At 40.1% G+C, this 25,455-nt stretch overlaps 1 protein-coding gene across 1 annotated transcript in view; it reads left to right on the forward strand.

Moving 5' to 3' along the window:
• Nucleotides 1-5,599: 5,599 nt before the first annotated feature.
• The window catches only part of LOC144531313 (5-hydroxytryptamine receptor 4), a 75,339-nt gene continuing 55,483 nt past the window's right edge, over nucleotides 5,600-25,455 (forward strand). The window contains exon 1 of the mRNA XM_078271382.1: nucleotides 5,600-5,714. The gene's annotated coding sequence lies outside the window, so the exon portion shown is untranslated. The remainder of the gene's footprint in view (nucleotides 5,715-25,455) is intronic.

The raw sequence follows: 25,455 nt of genomic DNA on the forward strand, positions 1-25,455 counted from the left end.
TACCTTATATTTACCAGTTTTCAGCTCAGCAACCTCGGTTTTTGCATATTCTAAGCTAGCTGTAAACCCCCATTTGGCTACTACATTCCCAGTGTTAGCAAACGCTAGCTAGTCTGTTAACATGAATATTTGCGAGCCTCCAAGCACAGACGTCACACTTTAAATCCTACCTGTTGCCTCTCACCATCCACTTATTTAACTGCTGTCACATCCCTTGACATGTTATCTCCTTTCTCCTTCTTTCTTTTTCTATGTTTATCCCCAACAGCTGTTTTGCTTTGTTCTTTTTCCATACTACTCTACTTCACTACTGGTACCTGCTTGCTCTGTGCTCACGGCGCTCCCCCCCTCCCCCCTCTTCTATGTCAACATTCTATGATGGAATCTTATGAGACAGGGCGCCTAGTCTATTCTGTTAGTCCTATAAAATGTTATATAACATTGTGGGAATGCAGAAATGATTTAGAAACGCACAACAGCAGCTACATATATAAAATACCCCAAAAAAAGAATTAATTTTATTTTTATTTTTTTTTACCATCGCTTTGGCGCCCCCCATGGTGCTGCGCCCCTATACACCGCATATAGCGCATACCCACTTTTTGCGCCACTGACTCCCTATAAACTGTATTTTATCTGGATGGGCGTCGTTTGCAGGATGTAGCAGTGACTATCTCAGCCCGTGCTGAGTGCAGAACAAAAATCTGGAATTCTTTTGTGTTGATGAAAATGACAAGTATGGGCTATAGTTTAATTTTTAAAGTTTGAAAAATTAAGCAAACTGGACTAAATAATACATGCATATGAGATCATCTTATTTGATGCATGTCAAGTAAGGCATACAGAATATACTTCATGTTTTCCTATAATTTATATATTTGGTCTCACACCTAATGGAAATGGATAGTCTGTTTTGTAAACCTGTTTAGGACCGACATTGATGCAGGATACTACATTGACATAGACATTGATATCAGCATATCATATATCATCTGTGTAGGTTTTTGTTGGTGGACGTGATTTAGTTCATCTAAATGTCAGGAATATTTGAGAATTTATCACTTATCAGGTAAAAGTCATTTGAAAATATCTGCAGGAAAGTATTGTCACGGTTGCAGCCGTGCCACAACTTAGATATTATTATTGTATAGCATAGCACATGTATTCATTCATTTTTCACTGTCTCTTGTAAAGCTACCATACTGGTTCTTTATATCAATAATGGATAACAGGATTATTAAATTTGGTAATACCCCAATTGTAAAAACCTTGATTCAGACTTAAGAAAATGTACATTGGTATTATCAGAAAAAAATGAAGTATCAAATTAAATGTACTTATTATACACAATGGTCCCATATATATATATATATATATATAGTATAATGCTATAACAGCTTTGATTTTTGTATCTGTTTAATTTTATCAGTAGGGTGCACATACAGTAGGGAGACTGACACTGCAAATATTTTATAGAATGTTATATTTTGAAACTGGTGTATAAAACTCTCAAATGTAAACAGAATTTTTCTTTTAATGTTATTGTCAAAGTCACTTTCTCACAACAAAATCATAATATTGGAGAAAGGGAGCTCTAGACGGTAAATTGGTTAGGTTAAAATGAATTTAGTAATGCAACTGAGTATTGTAATCATATCTTATCTTAACAGCCCTAACCCTATTCTATCTACTAACTATTTTTGGTCATGACCATAACTTTGATGCCAGAACAGCTGGTTTTCACATGAAAAAAAACACGTTTTTTTTTGTATTTTCTTTGACCTGGGTGAAATTCAATAGGCAGAACTTCTGCACGAGTTGAATATTTACAGCAAATGATAAGAGAGATAAGCAGATTTTTATTTTTTAAATTGTGTTGTTTATTGTAAAACATGAAACCAAGCTGTAGGGAGATATTAAAAATGCCCAATTGCTGCATGGTTTAAATGAAAGTGGGAAGAAACCGGAGCACCCGGAGTAAAACCCACGCCACCCAAGTAGACATCACACAAACTCACAAAGAGCAGCCATGTTGGATTTTTAGCTCGGGGTACTCAGTGGTTGCCCGAGTTCCGAGTTCTGAAACCCGGGGTCAGGGGGCGTGTTTCTGACTTTGACCTCGGAAAATCTGAGTTCCAAGTACAAATGGAATGCATGATAAGGTGGCCTGGAGAGCTCAGAGGCAGGCCAATCACTGGTCTCCGTCCTACAGAGGCCAATCACTGGTCTCCGTCCTACAGAGGCCAATCACTGGTCTCCGTCCTACAGAGGCCAATCACTGGTCTCCCTCCTACAGAGCCCAATCACTGGTCTCCGTCCTACAGAGGCCAATCACTGGTCTCCGTCCTACAGAGGCCAATCACTGGTCTCTCGTCCTACAGAGCCCATTCACTGGTCTCCGTCCTACAGAGGCCATTCACTGGTCCTCTGTCCTACAGAGGCCAATCACTGGTCTCCGTCCTACAGAGGCCATTCACTGGTCTCTGCCCTACAAAGACAATCCTCACAACAGAGGCCAATCAATAAAGAGTCCCTGGCTAAACTTTGAAATGGCGGAGAAGAATCTTTTGATGGCGCTTCGCTTCCTTGGTTTCATCAGGTGGTCTTTGAAGAAGGAGACAATACATTTGTCAACTGCTGGTTCGTCTAGATTCATTGAAACCAGCACGTCCTGTGCACAGCCCCACTTCTTGCACATGTCCTTTAAAATGGCCTTGCTGAGGTGTTTGTAAGTGTCATTGGTGATTTGAAAATCTTCTCCCTCGACTTCAGCCCATATCTTTTTGAACAGGCGCTCAATGATGGTTTTTGAATTTCCAATTGTTGTGTTCACCTTAGCTTTGTTAAAGGTCCGCAAAACCAACTTCTGCACAAGTAGTCTGATGGAAATTTTATTTTTCTCTGCCTGTGCTGTTGAATTCTGCACAGGTCTGGCAGCTGCCTCCTCAGATACTGTGACTTTAGGTGTAGGTTTGGGTGTAGGTGTAGACTTGGACGTAGGCGTATGCGTAGGTGTAGGTTTGGGCGTATGCGTAGGTGTAGGTCTGGGCGTATGCGTAGGTGTAGGTTTGGGTGTAGGTGTAGGTGAGGGTGAGGGTGAGGGTGTCGGTGTAGCGGTGGGTGATAGTGACTCAGTATTCTTGAAAGCCTTTTTCATCTTGTCACTGTGGGTGTCAGCCCGTGTGCACAGCCACCACTTCATCAGTCCAAGGTAACGCCACACTTTACAATGTATTTCACCATACACTGTATCACGGGATGGGGAAGCAGACAGTGTCCTTTCATTTGATCCTGGGACAGTCTCTGGAATCCTCTCCTCAGAGACGTAACTGTAGAGGAGACCAGTAAGCTCTTCTTTGAACACCTGGTCTTTACCGTTGGAAATATCCTGCAATTTACTATAAACAACCTCACTTCCAACTTGTTGTTTTACACCATCTTTTGAAAACAGAGAATCAACATCAGTCACAAAGGACTGCACTGACTTCTCACTTTTAACTTTGGAGTCGGGGTGGAATTGGTTGTCTAGTTGAGTCGCCATGCAATGTATTGACAGTTTGGCAAACTGCGTGGCAAAAAAGATTTTTATCTTGCTCCCCACTCCTTTTAAGGACAGTTTCTCTCTGGATTCTGGGGTGATACATGTCCCTCTGGCTTCAGGGGTGAAACAAATCCCTGTGGTTTCTGGGGTATCACTTGTCTCTGTGGGCTCTGGGCTGGTACTTGTCTCTGTGGGCTCTGGGCTGGTACTTGTCTCTGTGGGCTCTGGGCTGGTACTTGTCTCTGTTGGTTCTGGGCTGGTACTTGTCTCTGTGGGCTCTGGACTAATACTTGCAGCATATTGCTCTTCCAGACTGTTAACCTCCTGAACAATTAACTGAGTAATGTCATCTGAAATAATTTGAATCTCCCGTGAGGTGTCAGATCGCAGCTGCTCATACTCCGAGTCGGTCATTTCTTGCAGTAGAGGTTCTGTGAGTCCACTGACCTCATTTGTAATTATTTCCCTCACAGCTGTGGTTGTTACACTCACAAAGTGCTCTGATGCTCGGGAGACCGTGTCCGGGGTTTTTGATTCCACAGATCTGGCTGCTGACTGGTAGCGATCAGTATCTGCCTCCTCTTGATCGTCCATCTCTTGTTGTCCATCAGCGGCCTTCTCTATGGAGATGTCCTGTCTTGTTCGTGGTTTACGTGGTCGACATGAGCACAAAACATCTTTCATCTTGCCCACGAATGCTTTCAACATATTAAAGGCATGTCGTACCATTACATTAAGTCTGTGAGGGGGAGTCACACGCTCACTAAAGACAGGTTCCAAAGTGTCCACACTATTTGTGACAGCAGAGTAAATGCTTTGTGCAACCTCTGTAACAAACATGTTGTTTAAGTTCTTTGAGCTGTCACAGTGGACTGGGTCCTTTACTTGAAGAATTTCAGCAAAAGTCAGAAGAAGTGTGTCACCCAGACTGGACCGAACACACTCCTCAGAGATTATTTGGCTGCATTTATTCTGCAGAGTTGTCAAAATGGATTTAGAAACTAGTGATATTAGGTCCAAAATCATCTCCGCCAACAATGTTGATGTGGCATCATCAGGTGCATCTTGCATCAACAATCTCTGCTGTTCCAAAGTCATCCTTTTGAAAAAGGACTCAACCACTGGACGAACATCTTCCACTCTGATCTTCGATGTCTCCTCTGTCTGGGAACTTTCCATTTCAGTCATGGTGATTGTTTTAGATAGGCTGCGTTTTCTGAATGTCTTGTCTTGTTTTACAGGTACAGGTTTGTCAGAAGCTTTTTGAGCAGATAAAAGTAAACCGATGTAGAGTAAACCATAGTATAGAATGATTTTCCCTAATGTCTGAAGCTGTCTTATAGGCAAAATGTCATGATGTCATTCATGAAAGGCATATAATGGATGAAAGGCATTATCGAACCTGAGGTCAGATCAAGGGACGTTCCAGCTAAGCCCCGCCCCCAGCAGGGTGCAGCTTAGCAACCGTTGCTAGGCACCAGCCACACTCTCTGACCGCTCTTTTGTCGTTTTCAGCTGAAGGCATTCGAGTCTGTTTAAGTTTTCAAATAATGTTTTTGTCTTTTTATGTAAACCTACGAACCTGTCCAAAAGAAATGGTGCATGAGCCTTTACTGTCATGTCTTCTTATGTATAAAATCAAAGAATCATTGTTTTCGAAATAAAACACCACGAACAAGTTAGTTATGTGTGGTTTTGGTTTCAGTTCAACACTGAGAGAGAGAGATCGGCACACAGCTGTGTGGGACACAAACAGCAGATAGTTTTTCAGAGGCAGTTCCGCCTGAATCCCACAAAGTAGATCATATGGCTTTGTTGTGGAAATTGAACAATTAACATTTATTTTTACATTTATTTATTTATATATTTTGGGCCAGTGTGTCAGGCATTCGAACTGCATCTCCTCTGCCTCATTGCATTAAGGCCACACGATGGCAGCATCGATCACCTCTCTCTCTCTCTCTCTCTCTCTCTCTCTCTCTCTCTCTCTCTCTCTCTATGGCACGAGGCGGACTGTCACCCATCTGCTGCTCGTGCAGATCATAGCCTACTCCCCGAGTCCGCGGCACTTTTTCTTTTCTTTCCCTCTCTTCTTTCCGGCTGGAATATGAGAGAGACCAGCTCGGTCTGGGGCGCGTGGATCGGAGAGACGGAGACGAAGAGCCCGGCACAGGTGAGCAGGTTACATGAATTGTTTTTTTGAAAAGTTGACAGAGTTTGACAAGACAGAAGAAAGAAAAGTACAAGGAAATATTTTATGAGAGGAATTTCAATTTGTAGGATGCAAAAGTTTTTTTTTTTTTTTTACTGAGACACACCGCTATAGGCTACTGTTCAGATAATGACAATATAATAAGGCTAAGTAAACTACAATTCAAAGAAGTGAAAATTGGAATTACTGTTTTCTCTTGCAAGAGACAGTTGACTGTGTAGCCTATTATCGCCAACCAAGAGTGCATCTTTTTAATCGTCAGTGTCACATGTATTTATTGACACTGATATGGCAGCAGGTTATTTGACTGGTGAATCAATCTTGTTTCCATCCTTCTGCTTGCTTAATCTTCTGTAATTAGCATTCACTATTTGACTCTTTCATAGGTCCAATTACTACCATTTGTCATAGAGTTTAAATGGATTAGCAGATGTCCCTGATTTTACCACTTGTAATGCTACGTTTTGTTATTTTCTTTCAACCACAAAAGTATAAATGTACACTTGCCAAGACAGAATATAGTGTGCGGACATATTCTAGACATTTTTATAGGAGTGTATTAAGGTTAGCTTTTTTCAATGAAGAAAAGGTTAATTAGTGCACAGGAGCAGAAGTTAATGGGCTACAGGCAGAGAACTTGCATAAATAAAGACAGATTGAGTTTTGTATTTATATTGAGTAGAATAAGTGCTTAAACGTTAGCTGAGCTTTAGGCCTTATCATTTGCTTTATGACAGGTGTGGCTGGTGGAGAGTATGGATGGGTAAACAATGAAGCAGATGTGATGTAATAGTTGAAAAGGCAGCATAATAAAAGTTACATATAGACAATGCAAATAACAAAAAATATACATAGAATGTAAAAATATATGCAGAAATTGGATCCGGCAGGATGTCATGTTAGCTTCCAGGTGTCTACAAACAGCTAGAGCCTGAGCTGCAACACCAGTGGTGTAGTCTAATGTATTGTAGTGGGTATATTGCACTGTATATATATATATATATATATAGGCCAGAATCTGCCTTTTGGTGGTGTGTATGTGTGTGGGGAGGGGGTCCTCCCCCAAGGAAGTTTTGAGCATCAACGGCTTCATTTCCTGTATTCGGATGCACTTTTATGCACCAATTTACGGTGGAAATACCTTTATTTAGCCTATGCGAAGAAGAAAAACACAGATGACAATTCAAAATATATCAAAAATATAATGGAAAGTATGTTGTTGCGTGCCATTGGGCATTTTTAAGTGGGTATATGGAAATCCTGGAGCTTTCTTAGTGGGTATACTGCGTATACCTGCGTATCACATAGACTACACCACTGCGCAACACCTCCTCACCATCATGGAGCCATGAAAGAGGACAGACTACACAAACACAAGTGGCGAAACTGAAGCACATCATTCACACAGATAGGAGAATGAAACAAGCACAGAGAGAGAGAGAGAGAGAGAGAGAGAGAGAGAGAGAGAGAGAGAGAGAGAGGCCCACAGCTGTGTGGGACACAAGCAGCAGATATTTTTCAGATGCAGTGGCTTTCAGCTGTTTACATTATTCTTGTCGGCAGGACAAACTAGGACTATAACTACTTGACTTAAATCATACATCGAGACTGACCAGTCAGCCTGATCATTAAGAATAAGCAATTAATTGAAAGTTAAAGCTTTAGTGCGTAACTTTTTGATATTAATGAACATCCGTTACATTCAAGCCATTGCCAAATGAGTTGCTACAAAGCTAATCAAGACTATCAGCTCCACACAACTCTCTCTGTATTTCTCAGTATGGCTATGTTCAGAAGATTGTGTCGTCTGGTGACTTTCCCGCACAGAAGCTCGAGTGAAGATAATTACCTCTTCTGAAGAGTCCATCATGTTTTTGTAATCCTCCGTGTCCTCCTTGGCTACTAGCAACTGCGAACGGTGCGCGATCACGGAAGGCTTGTATCATGTCGACGCGCCGACAGTGTTGTTGTTATTACTTAGAATTCCTCATGGGGGTGACAGAAACTACGCACTATAGCTTTAAAGGTCCAACATGTAATATATTTACTGTAATAAATCCAAAAATGACCCCAGTGTGTCATCAGATATTTAGGAAACATGCTAAGTTGAAATATTACCTTTTCTGACAACAATCAGTCCCCCCAGGATTTCGCAATGTCGCGATCACGCCAATTCACGCAAATTCAACCAATCACTGCGAATTTGGTGCGACTCGCAATTTTGACCAATCACCACAACTTTTCCGCACATTTGACCAATAACCTGAAGTTTCCCGCGACTTCAACCAATCACAGCAGTCCCACGTGCACTCTGTGAGCCAATGACCAATCGGGAGTGAGAACGGGTTGATCATTTCCTTGTTTTTGATATGAAGACGAGACGTGTGTGTGACTCATTTACCAACAAAACGTACAGCGAAAGACCGGCAAAACATTTCAGACCGGCTGATACATTTTAACATCAATGTAGACTTTAACGATTTAAAAGTTGTGCGTGACAAGAGACGCAACAAACCCCGGGTAAATATTGGAGATGTATTTGAAAGATGGAGACAGCTTAGAGCCCAAAAGGACGCCGAGTTGGCTAATTCTCTCCTGAACAGGTAGCTAAGCATTACCTTCAGGGTAATTTATCACGGCTACAAGGGACGGGCATCTTATGTCATTTCAACATTCGTGTACTCACATTGAATTATATAGCTAGAGTACCCGAGTTGGTTACTCGCAAAAACAATTGAGACTCAGCCAGTAAAGTGATCCCGACTGGTCCTGGCTAACGCCGCCATGCTAACCCTGCTAACTGCTAATGTTACCGGAGGACCAGGCAAGCAGCCCACGGCTGTTTACAACGTGTAGGCTATAACGGTGAGTTACTTTAAGCCAAGGGGGGCTGTAAATCGGAAAGAGAGGACCGTGAGTTTGCAGTGTATTTAGTGATTGTTGCTGTAAAGCCGAGGAAGTGTGTCTGTCGTCGGGTGGAGAGGACAGCGAGGTTGTTGTGTTTTTAGCGGTTCCTACCATAATTCTAAGCCGAAAAAGTGCGTGCTACTCCGCTGTGCTGTGAAGTAATGTCTGGCTATGTGAGCTAAGTGTCTAGCAACGGATGCTGCGGTCTCAGCCTGGCAACCTCCGTGAACTTCGAGTCTGGGGAGGAGGGGGCGGGTGAGACGACTCTCTCCAGTATTTTGAATTTGTACTGCAGTAACTATTTTAAACACTAGCTGTCAGTATTACATATTGCAACTTTAAGGCAAAAAAATACATTTTTTGTTTGTACTTAAAGGCCTCAGCAGAATCTGAGTGTCTGATATCCATAGGGAGGTTATTCCAGAGGAAGGAGGCCTATATTCTGAGAGTGTGATTGGAGTATAAGGTTTAAGGAGATCAGACACATAGAAAGGGGCGTACCGATGTACAATTTTGTTTGTCATCAGGAGCACCTTAAAGTCTGATCTGTGATGGATAGGGAGCTTATGAAGGGAAGCTAAAACTGGAAAAATATTGTCAATTTTAAGTTGTAGTTAGGATTCTAGCTGCAGCGTACTAGACAAACCATTTGAAGACTTCTAGTACTAGCACATGGCAGGCCTGACAGCAAAACATTACAATAATCCAGTTTGATTGATACAATGGCGTGATTTAGGGTCTCTGTATCAGCAGTGGATACAAAAAGACCAGGGACATCTGCCTAGTCATTGCTGGGTCTGTTGACCTGCTGAGACTTCCACGGAAAGATTAGTTTGAAGAGTTTGTTTTGCGTCAATGTCTCAAAAAAATGTTTGCTGGCTGTCCAGACACATGAAAAGGTCTACTGTTGTTTAATTAACCCGAACACAGTGAACTGATTGCTGACATTTCAGTGCTGACGTGCTGCAATTTCTCCGTCCTTGTTACTTTATTACAGTATAGTTTGTTTATTAGGAACATGAACCGCATACAGTCACTTATTAGTGTTTCCACACAGATGCTCATGCACACACACACATCCACTCGCCATCTATTGATGCAAATGCACTTCAGCCGGGGTAGGCTGCTGCTGTATATCTGGTGGCTTTTCAATTGATTAAGCTTTTAATTGACCGTAAACTATTGTAATAGCACTGCACAACAGTGAGATAACTGCTGATACACTGTAGATTGTAGTGTGTGCGCAAGAGATAAAGCGATAAAGAGATAAAGAGAGGTATCAAAAAAAGATAGTGAAAAGTTGTAAAAAGCGCATAATGTCCTAAGTAGAAGTAGATTGACAGGCAAATATTGTTTTAAAGTTGTAGAAATCATCTGGCAAGTGCAGTAAACATCTGATAAGGTGTTTTTAAGCTTTTTAATAGCTTTCTACTCTTTGCCTTGTGTTGTAAGAGTGTAGCTGCATTAAGTTATCCATTAGCGAAGCAAACGTAAAAATATGGGCTCCAATTCATACAAATGCATGTCACACAATGTTGTAAATGTAAATTGAGACAGCTAGCTAGACTATCTGTTCAATCTGAGTTTTCTCTCACACCACTAAAATAAATTTTGAACGTACACATTCCACCAAAACAAGTTCCTTCCTGAAGCTATTTTGCAGCGGCTCTGTGCCGAGCTTAGCGCGGTAGATGCTAGATCGGATTCGCTAGACATGTCGACATCACAGGACGTGCCTCGTGGCCCGCCTTATTCTGCCTCCGATTACCCTTACCCTGGTATTCTTGGCCTAACCCTAACCAATCCCCACTCCCCATGCCTAAACCTAACTACGTCGACCATTCTAGCAGATCCGATTTAGGATCTACCGCTTAGCGCCGCCCATGACGATTGTGATTGGTTTAAAGTAGTGCTGTCAGTTAAACACGTTATTAACGGCGTTAACGCAAACCCATTTTAACGGCGTCAATTTTTTTATCGCGAGATTAACGTTCTTTTTGGCATAGCAAACTTTGTAGTTTTTTTCACATGCTGTTGCAACAACTAGTAACGTTAGAAAAACTACAACACCACACCGGATCTAGCTACACCGGAAACAAAACAACAGGCACGCCGCACACACTTGTTTGGGCTTGCGAGCCGGCCAAAGAGTAATAGGCTAACGTTACGTTTTGAGTGGATGGTGAGCGCGACACGCCGAAATGGATGCCAATAAGATTCTTTAACTTCTTTAAAAAGTTGCCAAATGGTTCCATTGACAAGACCAAAGTGATCTGTGTGTTTTGTCGTTGTGAACTGAGCTACCATCGCAGCACGTCCAGTCTGAAATACCACTTGATACCAAGCATACAGTTTTCCGAATTCTCCGCCCCCTCGTCAAAGCCAGGTGACAAAAGCACAAAGCAAGCCGATCTACTTTTCCATGTTAAGAGCATTAAAATGAGAAAAAATTATTGGACAAAAAGAAATCTAGGGACATTTAGAATAGATAAAAATGTTTGATTAATTGCGAGTTAACTATGACATTAAATTAATTAAATATTTTAATCGTTTGACAGCACTAGTTTAAAGAAATACCAATAAACCAGAGCACATTTTTCTCCCATCCCGGAATGCTGTGGACTAACCAGACCCTCCTCCGCAGTGCTGTGGAGGAAGGTCTGGCAAAGCGAGACTACAGGGGATGTAATGCTTTCAAACAAGGCTGATACAGTGGTGTCATCCAATAGCAATTTCCTAGGCCAGTGGTTCCCAACCTTTTTTCCTTGGCGCCCCCCCCCTACTTATGTCTAAGAAACGCTGAGCCCCCCCCCCCGACACCAAAGTGGAGGTAACCCTCGAGATAGAGCCTTACTTTCTCTTTTGATAGAGAGCAGTTATCAGCACTTTTACGTTTCTCCGCCATGTTTCATTCATAAAATAGTGATGCCGTGCACATATTATTTTTTACCTCAACCTCAAACCAGATAAAGACTTGCGCCCCCCCTGTGATCTTTGCCGCCCCCCTGAGGGGTCCCCGGACCCCAGGTTGGGAACCACTGTCCTAGGCTATTGTTTAAAGATGTAATATTTCTGCATTAAAATGTCTATAAACGACTATAGTTATATGTACTTACATTATCCCAAATGTTTCCACCAATGTTCAAACGGAGAAATCTTAAAATATGAATTAATGACATGGGACGTGTTACTGATTCTCTGGTAATAAATCACTCTCATTGCTTACCCTTGACATGTCTCCTATTCTCAGTAAATCTGGTCTAAATCAGCATTTGCTTGCCAACCTCTTTTGGCTTGTGTGGCACATGTGCAAAACATATTATATTGAGTCCTCACCGTGTAATCCTTTAAACACAGAGCATTGGTACTATTCAGCACTGAGAATCATCAATCACTCATCTGCCCTTACGCTGTTTCCCAGGAATAAATAGTGCCAATGTATAACCTCTGGTAACATCTGGGAAAGAGACAAAATAAATAAAAGGCAATTTATGAAAAAAAAAGCAGTCATGGTGGTTCACTGTTATATACCCTTTATTGCAGTGCTCGAATTATCTTTTTGTCTTTAAGGGGGTCTCTCTATCTCATAAAAAAAAAGTTGGCACACCCTGCACATAGCCTAACAAGGCTATACAATTAAATAGTCTAGGCGCGAGTGGCGCTTTTGCGCAGTATATGCGCACGGTAGGCCTAGGCTATAACTTGACACACGCACACGACAGACAGAGAGATTTTTTTTACTACAGAAATGGATTCCTTTTAATTAATTTTTCAATTTCGCAATACAAAGAAATAGACAAAACGATCTGAGTGTCATTCTCACTTTCACAATGAAATAAAACGTAACTCATTTGAACCAGACCACCGTCTCAGATATCCTCAGTGTCAAACACAATAATGCATGTAGTGTTTAACTTATACACAGGGGAAATGCACTAACTGACAGAAATGAATAAAGCCATTGCACAGCCAAACTATGTTCTAGTCTTATAATGTACATGTAGTGATAATAACACCTGGGTGTTCAGTCGTCTCGTGTGTTGAACCGTGGAAATAAATAGACGAACAATTTTGGAATTTGCACTGAGATGTTGTCGGGTAGCCTATTCACTGAATAGTCCGCCATCAGAGATTGCATTGTATTGCTGACAGGTGTTTCAAAAATATCTGGGAACTTTTCCAGAGCTCTGAATGGCAGAGGATAGCTACAGATTTATTTATTTAAGATGTATTGGTGGTATTTACCTCAAAAGCACATTAAGCTAAAAGCAAGGTGACTTCTTCGGACTTGCGAGTGCTGTCCAATCGATTGTATGCGGTTTGCTCACATAGCCTAGTGGTGTGGTGGTGAAGTGCAGTCATGCTGCGTTCATGAGCGTAGGGTAGGCTCAGGTCTACGTCCCGTAGTAGCCTATATTTTATATTTTAATTTAACGTCTTTAATGGTAAGAGACTGCACAGGGATGGATAATGAGCGTTGTTTAAGATTAAATTACAATGCCACATATGGCAGACACCTTCAGATATGAGAGACCCCCTCAGATTTTTGACTTTGTTGCTGTCATGGGAGCCAGTCCTCACTCTATGGGAGCTCGGCTCCCTCTGACTCCCACGTAATTCGAGCACTGCTTTATTGCATGAAAAGTTGAATCTGGATAAATAGTAAATCTGTTTTTTATTATCTTAAGAGAAAATGAGCACTCCTGCCTCACTGAAAAAAATGAAAGCCAAAAGCAAGACACAATTCCAACTCTGGCTTTCCACCATAAGCAGCCTGATAGCCCTGGCCACTTCCAAGGTACGAACATCTGTAAATGAATCAGCCAGGTGAAACAAACTGGTGTTGAGAGACAGACCATGTACTTAAGTAACCTGCCCCTGGCAAATAAAGGTAGAACAGTATATTAGTCACAGAAAAAGTGATTTGGGGGATCAGCCCTGGCCTTTGCGTTTACCAGAAACAGTTAACTTATTGTCCCTGCTCTCACCTACTGTCCTGTCCTTATTAGCCACTCCCTGTAGACATTTAGGAGAGAGCCACCGCCTTCAGGCTAATTTTGGGCTGTCTGTACCAGGGCCAACTCATTAGCCTGATTCCCAGGGCTAGCTAGGCCTTATTCATAATCAATGTCACCTCAACCAAAGCAACATATCTGTCTATACTTTTTGCCTCTTGGTTATCAGAGAAAAGTTATTGTAAGGGCAGTAGTAAATTCAACACAGTGCTGTCAACAATGATATAAGCACTACAGACTACAGTATTTTCCAGTTTTATTTTACATTTGTGCCATCCAGACTCTTTTCATGGTTTGTCTTGATAAGCTGAGATACGTTATGCCATCCACAACCAATGCATCAGCGGCACAACTCCCCCAGACTAAAGAGGTTTTCAGGCAACATGTTCCTAGGTCGATGTATCAGACAGCAGTGTGGAATCACAGGCGTGTTCCAAAGGCACTTCTGCGGAATTACATTGGAAAAGGCTGGACAGTCAGAGAAGACATTAAGGCCGCATTGTATCAGAAACCAGCTGCTCCACAAGAGCTCAGAAACATCACACATCCATACAGCAGTGATGGGACCTGCAGTGAGTGCAGGGAATGTCAGTGCCCGCACATTTAGTCACTGAGGATAATTATGTATGCGATTAATTTTGATTAATTAATCACAGAGTATGTAATTAATTAGATTACATTTTTTAATCGATTGACAGCCCTAATACTAATACTAATTTTTGTGTGAATGCAAACTATTACTTTAGCATCCATAACATGTGTTTACCCCTTAAATCAAAGTTGATACAAAACTTTCAATAAGTGGTCTTACAATATCTTTCTCATAAAAGTGTATTTTTAAGTCTCTACATTGACGGAAGGCATGCTATTTACACCCATTTCATTTTGCTTCCAGTTACATATCATCTATTGCTGAAACTCTGACAATCCCAGCCAAATCGGCTTAAAATAAATAAATACATTTATCATAGACCATCATATTTGATATGCCCGCTACGTATTTATGTATTTGTAGTACTGTATTTCCTCAAGGCATAAAGATGTTCACATTCTATTTTTCACACATGTAGAGAAACCCCCTTCCCACTGTCTCACCAAATGTGGCATCAATCAGAGCTTGCATTATGAAATTACTTTAATTCAGGTGTATCATCTCCCTTTTGGCCTGGCTTTATTTTGCACTTCTTTTATTCATGATGTGTGTCACAATAGCAAGTCAGAAAATCTCCTCGTTTGCTGATGTCCAGCTGCTCTCTCCAGTTGTTTGTCTTTTGACATTCTCGGACTTCCTTGTGGATGAGCACAGTCTGGGTTTTCCCAGTCATCTACAAATTCCAAAATGTATCTAGGCAGTGTGTGCATGCCAAAAGAAAATCACACATAACAATGAACAAACACAAAGCTCAGTTCCAGCTATCTAAAGCAGATAATTGTCAGCTGTGTGCAGAAGTGAAACCTAAACCTTGGCTGCCAGCCCACCACACTGAATGTAGCTCTTAATGCAGCCAGAATTAAATTTCAGGATAGCTATTTAATGAAGGAAGCCGTAAAAGCCAGACAGGGTAGGGTTTTTTTTTTTTTTTTTTTTTTTTCTAGTGGAACATGGATGATTGTCTTCCTTTTTTTACTAGTGATGATGAGATGGTTTACTCTGTGAGAGGTGATGTTACTCGGACGCAGTTTGTTGCACATTCACTGAAGCTGAACAAAACTTATTGGTAGAACTTTTCAGTTAAATGTTATCAATAGTAAAATTGCAGTGAACAAGAATTGTATGTGTGGATCGGAGTCTTCTTTGAATAATTAAACTTTTGTTCGTTGGAAAGGCAGTCATGCAACGCTTCAAGTTAACCATTAAACATCTGAGAATGAATTAACGAAGAGGAACTGACAACATTTTAAACAGTTGTTGCTTTTATTATTTACTGTATATTGTTTGATTTTGTTTTAAGTCTTAATAGGAGGAATCTTTTTGCTGCTATTTTTTTTCTTTGTCATTGGTTGACATATAATTGCTTCCTTGAGCGTATTTTAAGCAGGATTTCCCGGCAGCGTCTATGTAGAAAGAGATATTGATGTGGACAGTGGTGCTATGAGAAAGTGGAAAACTGATCAGTCCTAACTAAATCCATGGGGAGGCACACAACGGGTGATGGCCCCTGGTAGAGGCTTTATTTCCACAGCCTGCCTGTCTTTCGCATTTGTGCTCATGTAACTTTGTGTGTGTGCTTCCATGCCAATGTTTGTATGCTATTCACTTTACTCTGCAGTTATTCTCCGTTTACTCCCTTCATCCAGTGAGCTGGCACCCTTATTGTGACGAGTCCAGCGTGCTCAATTCCCCGTTCACAACCCATTACCCTCACCCACACAGCTTTATCCAGAGGACATGCTCCGGACGCTCAGAGTTGCATCTTGCTCCAGCCATGCGTGCAACAAGCTAGTGTGTGATTTAGTGCATCCCTGTGAGCGCATGGAAAAGTCAGAATGAGGATAAATGAAGGGTTTTGAATATTCAGTAATTGCAGGTGACATTGATTGTTATAGGTTTTAGTTCAACCTTGTTGAACTAAAACCTGTAGAGCTGTAGAGTTCGGCTTCGGATTTGGCCGAACCCTATATATATTTGGTCGAATATATATAGGGTTCGGCTTCGGATTCTTGATTTATAGGGAGAGTGGGTTATGTTGTCACATTTCTCACAGTGTCTAACATTTACTGAGCACCATACATCACAATGGTATAAATGTCATACCAAATGACAGAAGGAAGTCTTGGGAACATATGTTGTAGTCATAACATTTTCATATCTTATCTCATTACGGAGTTGTATACTGTTAAATAGAGAATGTGCACTTGTGACAATTTGCCCCATCGGCGGGTAAATTGTCACACTAGATTATCTATCTATATTAGATTATCTATCTATATTATCTACCCTATATATTCGGCCGAACCCTATATATATATATTCGGTCGAATATTTATAGGGTTTGGCTGCGGATTCGGCCGAACCCTATATATATTTGGTCGAATATATTAGGCTTAGGGTTCGGCTTCGGCTGAACCCTATATATATATTAGGGCTGTCAATCGATTAAAAAATTTTATCTTTGTGATTAATTAATCGAAATTAATCACATACATAATTAACGGTGCCTGAACCGATACTTTTTAAGAAAGTAAAAAAAAGAAAAGAAAAAAAAAGGGTACTAAACAACAGTTGGTGACATTAAAGAATGGCTTGTTTATTGCTAAGGCCATATGGTCAAAATTAAATGATTTAATAATAATGTATAACAATAACAATAACTTATTTCACTAGTAAATTGCTGTTGAACGACAAAAACAACAACCAGAAAAGGACATTTACAATAACTTCAAATGCACCACGAGGCTGTAGTTTACCAGTTTCAGTGAACGCACTGGCTGTGTTGTTTCTCCGACGGCAGCTGCAGATTGTTACATACCGGTGTTGAATCCTCTACAGTAAAACACAGTCAAACTTTACACCGTTTAGCGTTAGCTGTCAGCATTTTAACCGTGTTTAATCCAGCTACTAGCTAGTGGTAGGCTAACGTTAGCTGCTGTTGAGTATTGTGTTAACTAACGTCACATGCAACGGTGTATGCGTTTCCTGTAACGTCTGTTTCAGAGCATCAGAGAGAAGCGCAGACATATCAGTGGCACCAGATTTTCGTCTGTGTGCAAACGTCAATATGGAATGGATTAATCTGCGTTAATTTTTTTAACGCGTTATTTTTTCTCAGATTAATCGAAATTAACGCGTTATTTTGACAGTCCTAATATATATACACATATATACATACATACATACACATACACACACACACACACACACACACACACACATATATATATACATATATATATATATATATAGTTCTGCTTCGGATTCGGCTGAACCCTATATATATTCGGCCGACTATATAGGGTTCGGCCGAATAGAGAGAGCAGGGTAAGTTGTCAGACTGTTCATAACTCCACCACTAAAGGCTCTATCTCAAAATTCAAACAGCCACTTTGTGTGACTTCTTCTTCTATAGTCAACTTCCTGTTCACATGTGGTCAAGGTCGCTCTAATCTGAGGTTAGCACAATCTTTTTTTTTTTCTGCTTAAAAAGTAAAAAAAATTAATTTTATGCAATACAACTTTGTCAGGTATGAATGTTGAAAATAATTATTTTGCACAAAATAGAGGAGACAATAACATGCCTTTTGATACTTAAGCTGAAGTGTTATGTTGAGCTAACCTTTGAGATTAAGCCAACATTAGCACACATGTCAGTTTGGGGCAAGTTGTCTCAATGACTTTGGGGCAAGTTGTCACATGTGACCAGCCAGCAAAGGAAGAAAACAACGCAAATCAGCAATTCTTACTGACACGCCAGTGAAGCAGCAACTAGAAATAGAAAAGAATAAGGCTCAATCTAGCAAAAAGCTGTTTCAAAAGAAAGGGAAGCAAGGGGGGGGAGCCCATTTTCAAACAGTCGTCCAAAAGAGACGGGTAAAATGTGTAAAATGCAACAAATGGGCCCATGATGCTTGCACCTTAGGCCAGGCAATGTATGTGTGCCAGAATTGTGACTCTGAAGATTAGTCTGATTAGTCAAATACAAGGCATCTGTTTAATTCAGAGGTTCATGTTAAGTTAAGCAAGTTATCTGCAGCATTCCATTCAGTTATCATGAATCTATGTGCAAGCCAGAGAACGTTCAAAGTAAAGTTCAAAGTAAAGTGGTCTTGCCACTTAATGTGTTTTGATTGAAATGTGTATAGTTTTTCCAGATTCTCTAGGCATGATTGTTTATATTTCCAGTTCTGGTTGGAATTAAAAAATTAAAATCAATATTCACAAATAAGTAATTGTGTTCTTATTTTTAGATAATCTAGTGTGACAATTTACCCGTCGATGGGGCAAATTGTCACAAGTGCTCATTCTCTATTCAACAGTCTACAACCCGTAATGAGATAAGATATGAAAATGTTATGAATACAACATATGTTCCCAAGACTTCCTTCTGTCATTTGGTATGACATTTATACCATTGTGATGTATGGTGCTCAGTTAATGTTAGACACTGTGAGAAATGTGACACCATACCCCACTCTCCTTATAAATCAAGAATCCGAAGCCGAACCCTATATATATATTCGGCCAAATATATATAGGGTTCGGCCGAATCCGAATCCAAAGCCGAACCCTAAGCCTAAATTAAAGTAGAGATGTTCCGATACCGATACTGGGTATTGGCTCCGATACTGCCTAAAACGCTGGTATCGGTATTGGGAAGTTTATACACCGATCCGATACCACGTAATAAAACCCTAAAGAAAATCTACGTTAAAGTAGTTTATTTGTTGTTTTTCCGTTATAACTGATTGTCAAACTGCATAATAAAAGAAAGTTCTAGGGCGTTCATTGTTCATGTTTCACAAAGAGTTTAACCTGAGCCAGACTGACAACAAAGATAGAAATAATATCACATCCATACAGGGATAGTAGTATACAGCTGTTAAAACATAATAAAATATATGACACACTGGTATCGGATCGGTACTCGGTATCGGCCGATACACAAGTTCAGGTATCGGAATCGGTATCGGGAAGCAAAAAATGGTATCGGACCATCTCTAAATTAAAGTCATTTTAGCCTGTGCTGAAAGCAACACTGGTGAACTGGCGCTGTTGCATTGGAAATGACATCCGGTCTCTGAATATGAAAAAGCCTTTTTTTGTTTCTATTTTGGAGTGATTTTATTTTTTGTTATATGAAATAGAAAATGAATATTAAAGCATATTTTTAAATATCTCTCATCACCTTTTGACCAGGAAAAGGAAAATTTTGTATTTTAAAACGAAAATCAAATAACCATTAGATTTTTGTTTTTTAATACCTGTTTATGAAATGAAAATCGAATGACCAAAAGATACACTGACCGCTGTGGAGGAAGGTCTTGCAATGCAAGACTAGACTGAGGGTAACGTTAAGCTAGCTGATGATGGTCACCTCCAAACTGTAGGCTTGAGGCTTGTAAAACCACATTGTTTTATATTTCTACACGTTAAATACAGATGATTTGAAGTGTGCGTGTGAGGCTTAGGAGTTTGAATGCACCTTGGACAGAGCTGACGGCTGAGTAACAAAAATAACGAGTAGCCTAATGTAAATAATTACTTTGGTTGTTGTTGAGCCAAGTAAAGTTATTAATTTTTGTTTTAGTGGCTAAAGTAATAGCCTATGTAATGTTAATGAGTAGCGTAAGTGATTACATTTTCAAGTAACTTGCAACACTGGAACTGGGTTGCTAGCATGAGCATTGCTACTGTAGCATGAGCAGTGTTAGCCATCGCGGCTATACCGACAAAGAAAAGAGCATCGTCTGTAGAAACTTTATCAACGGAGAATCCAAAGGCAGAAAATATTCATTTGATTGACAGGTGACCCCTAGGCATTACAGTGAAGAAAACACAGCAGCATTATCAAGTGCTTAGCAACATTGTTTTTCCACAGAGGGTTCTAGTGACATTCAGTACACTCTAAATGCTCTTCCTACCACAGTGAGAAAGGGTTAACACATTTGCAAGAGGTGTCTTCTGCTCTGCTGAAACAGTGATGATGAAAACTGAGTGGATCCCAGTTTCTTTAAGCAGGTCAAAGCAATCAAGAAAAACTGTAACATAATATTGTAGAATCAAAACTCCTTGGCTCCGTCTGTGTGTGTGTGTGTGTGTGTGTGTGTGTGTGTGTGTGTGTGTGTGTGTGTGTGTGTGAGAGAGACAGATGGTGTTTTTTGCTTTAGGCTGATCATTGCTGAGTTAAACTGACAGAGCTTCTGCTTTCTTCTTTTTGCACTCTTTTAAGTTATGCAGTCGTAAAAATAATAAAATAGAAAATATATTTGTCATCTTTATACAAGCTCCAAGTAAGTTGAGGTGAAGAGCCTCTGAACTCTTTTTTCAACCTGAACCCTATTTTAGAGATGCACCGATTACAATTTTCTAGGCTGCTTCCGATTTTCTTTGAGTTTGACCAGCCGATACCTATTTTAGCCGATTCCGATTTCATTTTTTCTAACCACTTTACAGCACACACAAATATTTATTTTCTATCTTTTCTTTAATAGAACATTTTGCACAGAACATAGAACATTTTTTGAACAGATAATGGATCACTACAAAATAGAAATATATAAATGACTCCTGGTGTGGGAAATTCACACACATCTAAAGTGCAATGTTAGAACCATTTCCTTCTTTTCACATCCAGTATCCAACTAAAAAAAATGTGACTTTGGTTTTTGGTGTCGTCCCTCCACGCCCTACTCCTTCCTTGCAGGTGTTGCATATTGCAAACTTGTTATCTTCTGCACACACGCTGAAGAATTTCCAAACAGCTGACATGTTGCAGGTTAATTCACGAGGTTCCCTACATGTGCGAGAATAGCGCGGACACACGCGTCACACCGCGAGCGGGTACGCGCGACACACGGCGGAAAAGTTGAGAGAAAGGAAAAAGAGACTGTGCTGTCGCGGCCGTGTGTGCGTGCGTCCTTGTCACCGGCCGGTCTATCGGTGCATCTCTACCCTATTTTCCTATGTTTTTGTGTGTAAGTGACTGATGGGAACAACAATATTTGACATTGGTCCAGTATTAAGCGAGAAAGCAGTGACCAGCAGCCGCAGACCGGGCTGCAATGTAATCCTAGGGCAAATGTGCATAGTCAATTATGTCCACTAAAAGTGCTTTATTTTCCCACTGACAGGCTCAGATTGTTATTATAAGTGTCTGACAACATTATGGAAGGGATCCCTACAGAGATAGGCCTTTTAAAAACCTCTTTAAGACCTGTTTGTTTAACCAGAAACAGCCTTAAGATCGCTAGCACTAAACCCACCAGACTCCATTAAAAAAGCAATACTTTTAGAGTGTATAGAGCTAACATATTTTCACATGTAAATTGGTAAACTATGTGTTTATTTCAACCAAAATTAGAGTTGAGATTGTCAAAAAAGTAGAAAGACAACCCAAAACAGCTTTTCATAGTTTTGTTTTGTTTCTGTTCACTTTGAATGAAGTGTATTTTATGATGCTTAAATTACTGTTTATTTACATGGAGTCTGGTGGCTTTAGCGAACGCAATTTCGCTGATGTTTTTATGTTTAAAAAAAGGATCTTACTCTTTAACAGAAAGTTTGACCTCCTTAGAAATCCTTTCCATTATGTTGTCAGACACTTAGAATATTAATCTGAGCCTGTCAATGGCAAACAAGCAGTTTTGTAAACGTATATAGAAGCTGCCCAATTGCCATATTAACTTACATTGTAGATTGTTTTGCTGACTGCCGACTGCAGCATTCTCACTTAATACTGTTCCGATGTCAAAGATTGTTGTTCCCATCAGTCACGTAGATACAAAAACATAGGAAAATAGGGTCCAGGTTGAAAAAAAAAAACGAAGTTACCCTTTAAGTGTGTGATGTAGGCTATATATGTATAAGTAAATGTTTTTAAAGTTCAAAGATCAGATTCTTTTTTCACTAAAGTGCAGAAGAGTGGTGATATTTAATATTAAAGTGATAGTCCTGGTCCATTTAGTGACACCTGTGGTTTCTCACAGTTGGGGACTAGTTAGCAGCTCCACGATGAGCTTAATTTGAACTTGTGCAGGGGGTGTGGATGGCTTAAATACAAACATAATCCTTAAGCACAAACACACTGGGCTTCTGTGTGAGGCTCCAAATGCATTTGGAAAAATAAGCTTTGTTGATTGCAGGTCCCAACATAATGAGTAAACAACACCTCCATCAGTGAGTAATCATACCATCCACTGGCAAATGTTTAAAGACACACTCCAAAACTACTGACAGACCAAAATGAAATGCCATCATGAAGTGTGAGATTCATTGTAGAAGAGAAGGAGAGACCCCTTTATACACTCACAACAGCAGCAAAGTAGACCAGAATGCAATGCAGCTCTACAGAACAGGAGTGTCTTGCCTGGAATCACAAAAATTAATCACAAGTGTACAGATTCTGGGAAAGTGGAACTGAGTAAATTAAGAGTTTATATATATATATTTCATAATAGATACTGTTCATGTCTTTTCTCTTTAAGGATATTATGATGTGTTAATCCCACTTAACAATTGCCCTACCTTACAGTATCTGTGGCACTCAACCCAAAGTCCATTGGTGCCTACTAAAGACATACAGTACATCTTCACCTTTCATGAGTACTTTAATTTTGTTATTTTTTTTATTGTTGGGGACTATTTTCAATGGGGGCTCAAAACACATTTGGTGCTTTAGTAAGTTTGTTACGGCACCAGAATGGTGAATTTGGGACTGACTCAAAATAAACTACTCTGCTTAATGAGGGAACATGTCACCCAGTGCAACAGTTTGGCTCATTGATGTGTTTTCAATTATCTTTTTGACAACAGTGGAGGTCTATGGCACAGAAAAATATGCTACATCTGGCTTTGGCTGCGCAGGCAAGTAGAATCAATTCACTTATGACTTTGGTCTTTTCATGGGATTTCTGGTGATATTTTATATTATATTTATATTTTAATCCCGTCTTGTGATGTATATCAACACTGATCAGCAGCTACTTCACAAACACTACACATACTTTACAGCAGTGCCTCAGGTGAGAGCATCTGCCCTGGCCGTAGTTTGTTTAAGAGCCAGCCTTCCTTACGCAAACATTTAAAATGACAGGCACGTACGCGGAAAATCATTATGTAGTGTAATTTTGCTAGTGTGCGTGTGCAGGTTTGTGTGTGGCATAAAGTGCAATAACCTCTGTTTTTGTAAGTCACATTTCCAGTGAGTGCTTAATGCAGTGCCAGAAAATGATTAGAAACAGAATTACAGAAGAGGAATAAATATATATATCAAATACTGATATACAGTAAATGTAAAAATAACTTAGAATGATGAAGTTTTCAAATAGAAAGAAATGTACTTTAGTATCTTGAGGACATCTCAGTGTCTTCTCACTGACCTCATGGTACACCTCTAAAGAGTTGGAGGCTGATATACTATAAAATAGTCCTGACCTGTTATCACTGACTCAAATTCAGTGATGTGGTAGCTGTTAGAGGCAAGAATAATCTGATTATGACGTGATCGCATCAGGTCAAAACTACATCGTTCCAGGGATGTCTTAGACATAAACCTAAACTTTGTCTTCAGTCAAGTAGAGTCAGGTTTTCAGACATGCATCAGGTAGGCAGTTTGTGCGGCCCAGAAGAATGGCGAGTGAGCATCTTCTAATTACAGCTCACATCAGATGAGTTAGTCAGTCCTCCTACATCGTCTGTCTGCCTGTTTGTTTTGGTTTACCAGTCAATCTCAGTGCTATCTATCTATCTATCTATCAATACTTTTCAATAGTATGTTATATATGCATATATAAATGCAATGGTATTGTTTATATTGCTTTATATTGTTGGTATTTGTTGCCTGTTGCTTTTTAAAAAGGTGAAGGCAGATGCACTGGTAGCAGCACTACCTATGAGAAAGTAGAGCTGGGTGATATGATGACAATCAAATATCACAATATTTTTTACCAAATACATCGATGACGATATTGCGGCGTTATCATAGGGTTGACAATTGGTGCTTACACAAAATATTTACACAATGAGATATTTGATAAATAAGCATCAGCAATGTGGATGTAATGACTAAGTACGTAAAGGCAAATAATAGAACAGCTAGAACAGTCTGGTAAGTTCAGAAAATGAAATCACTTTAGTTGAATGCAGCCTTTAAAACCAGGAAAAGACAACACTTATGTCATATTACGCTTTGGACCGCGTGACCTAAATGTCGTCATCTGCCTATGTTCAAACGAGACCCCTTATATATATATATATATATATATATATATATATATATATATATATATATATATATATATATATAGACAAAAAGCAACCTAGTGTCTGCCTGCTCCCTGCTATCCAGAGTTCATTCTGTTCTGTTTAACGCCGTCTCAGTCCGATGTGAAATGGACACGGTTAGCTGTGAAAACACGCCTCCCTGGAAGCACATCGCACAGGAGAACCGCAGCAATCTGTCAAAGACACGACTCCTCTCCTTTCCTACTCACTCTCTTTCTCTCTTCTTTTTTTCCAATCGTTGAAATTCAGATTGAGCAAATATTTTCTCATTCCATAGATTCCGATGTGTGAGTAACCAAGTGAGCAACGAGTATGAGGGTGGGTAGTGTTAGTTTTGTTGTCCAGTGATGATTTCTGTGTGTGAGTGGATGATGCTTATTACAGTTTCGTCTATGGACCATTTAAGATGCAAACAATGATCAGTCATTTTTCAGTGTTCAATTAAACAATTGACAATGCAAAGCTGAACACCATCCAATCTGTGCACCATTGTTGAGCCAAATTATTCCTGCAGCAACGTGACATTTCATTATATTTACTGTGTGTATAATCTCTGTTATTGTGCCCTAGTCATGGATGCAGGTACAGGGGCCAGGTACCCAAGGGGTCAGGAGCCCCTTAAGGCCTCAGTGTGCTACAAATTAGTTGCTTGTTAGGTCTTATATAGTCTATATCGACGACGTTCCACTTCCGGGATTGTTCAGGTGCCGCCGGAAATTCCGCCAGATGACTTCGGCCTCTTTTTAGGCCGGTTGTTTTCTGTTGTACGACTAAAACTACTTTTGAACGTACACATGTTCCACCAAAACAAATTCCTTCCCGAGGCTATTTTGCAGAGGCA

Source organism: Sander vitreus, chromosome 16, assembly GCF_031162955.1.
Source record: "Sander vitreus isolate 19-12246 chromosome 16, sanVit1, whole genome shotgun sequence".
NCBI lineage: Eukaryota > Metazoa > Chordata > Actinopteri > Perciformes > Percidae > Sander > Sander vitreus.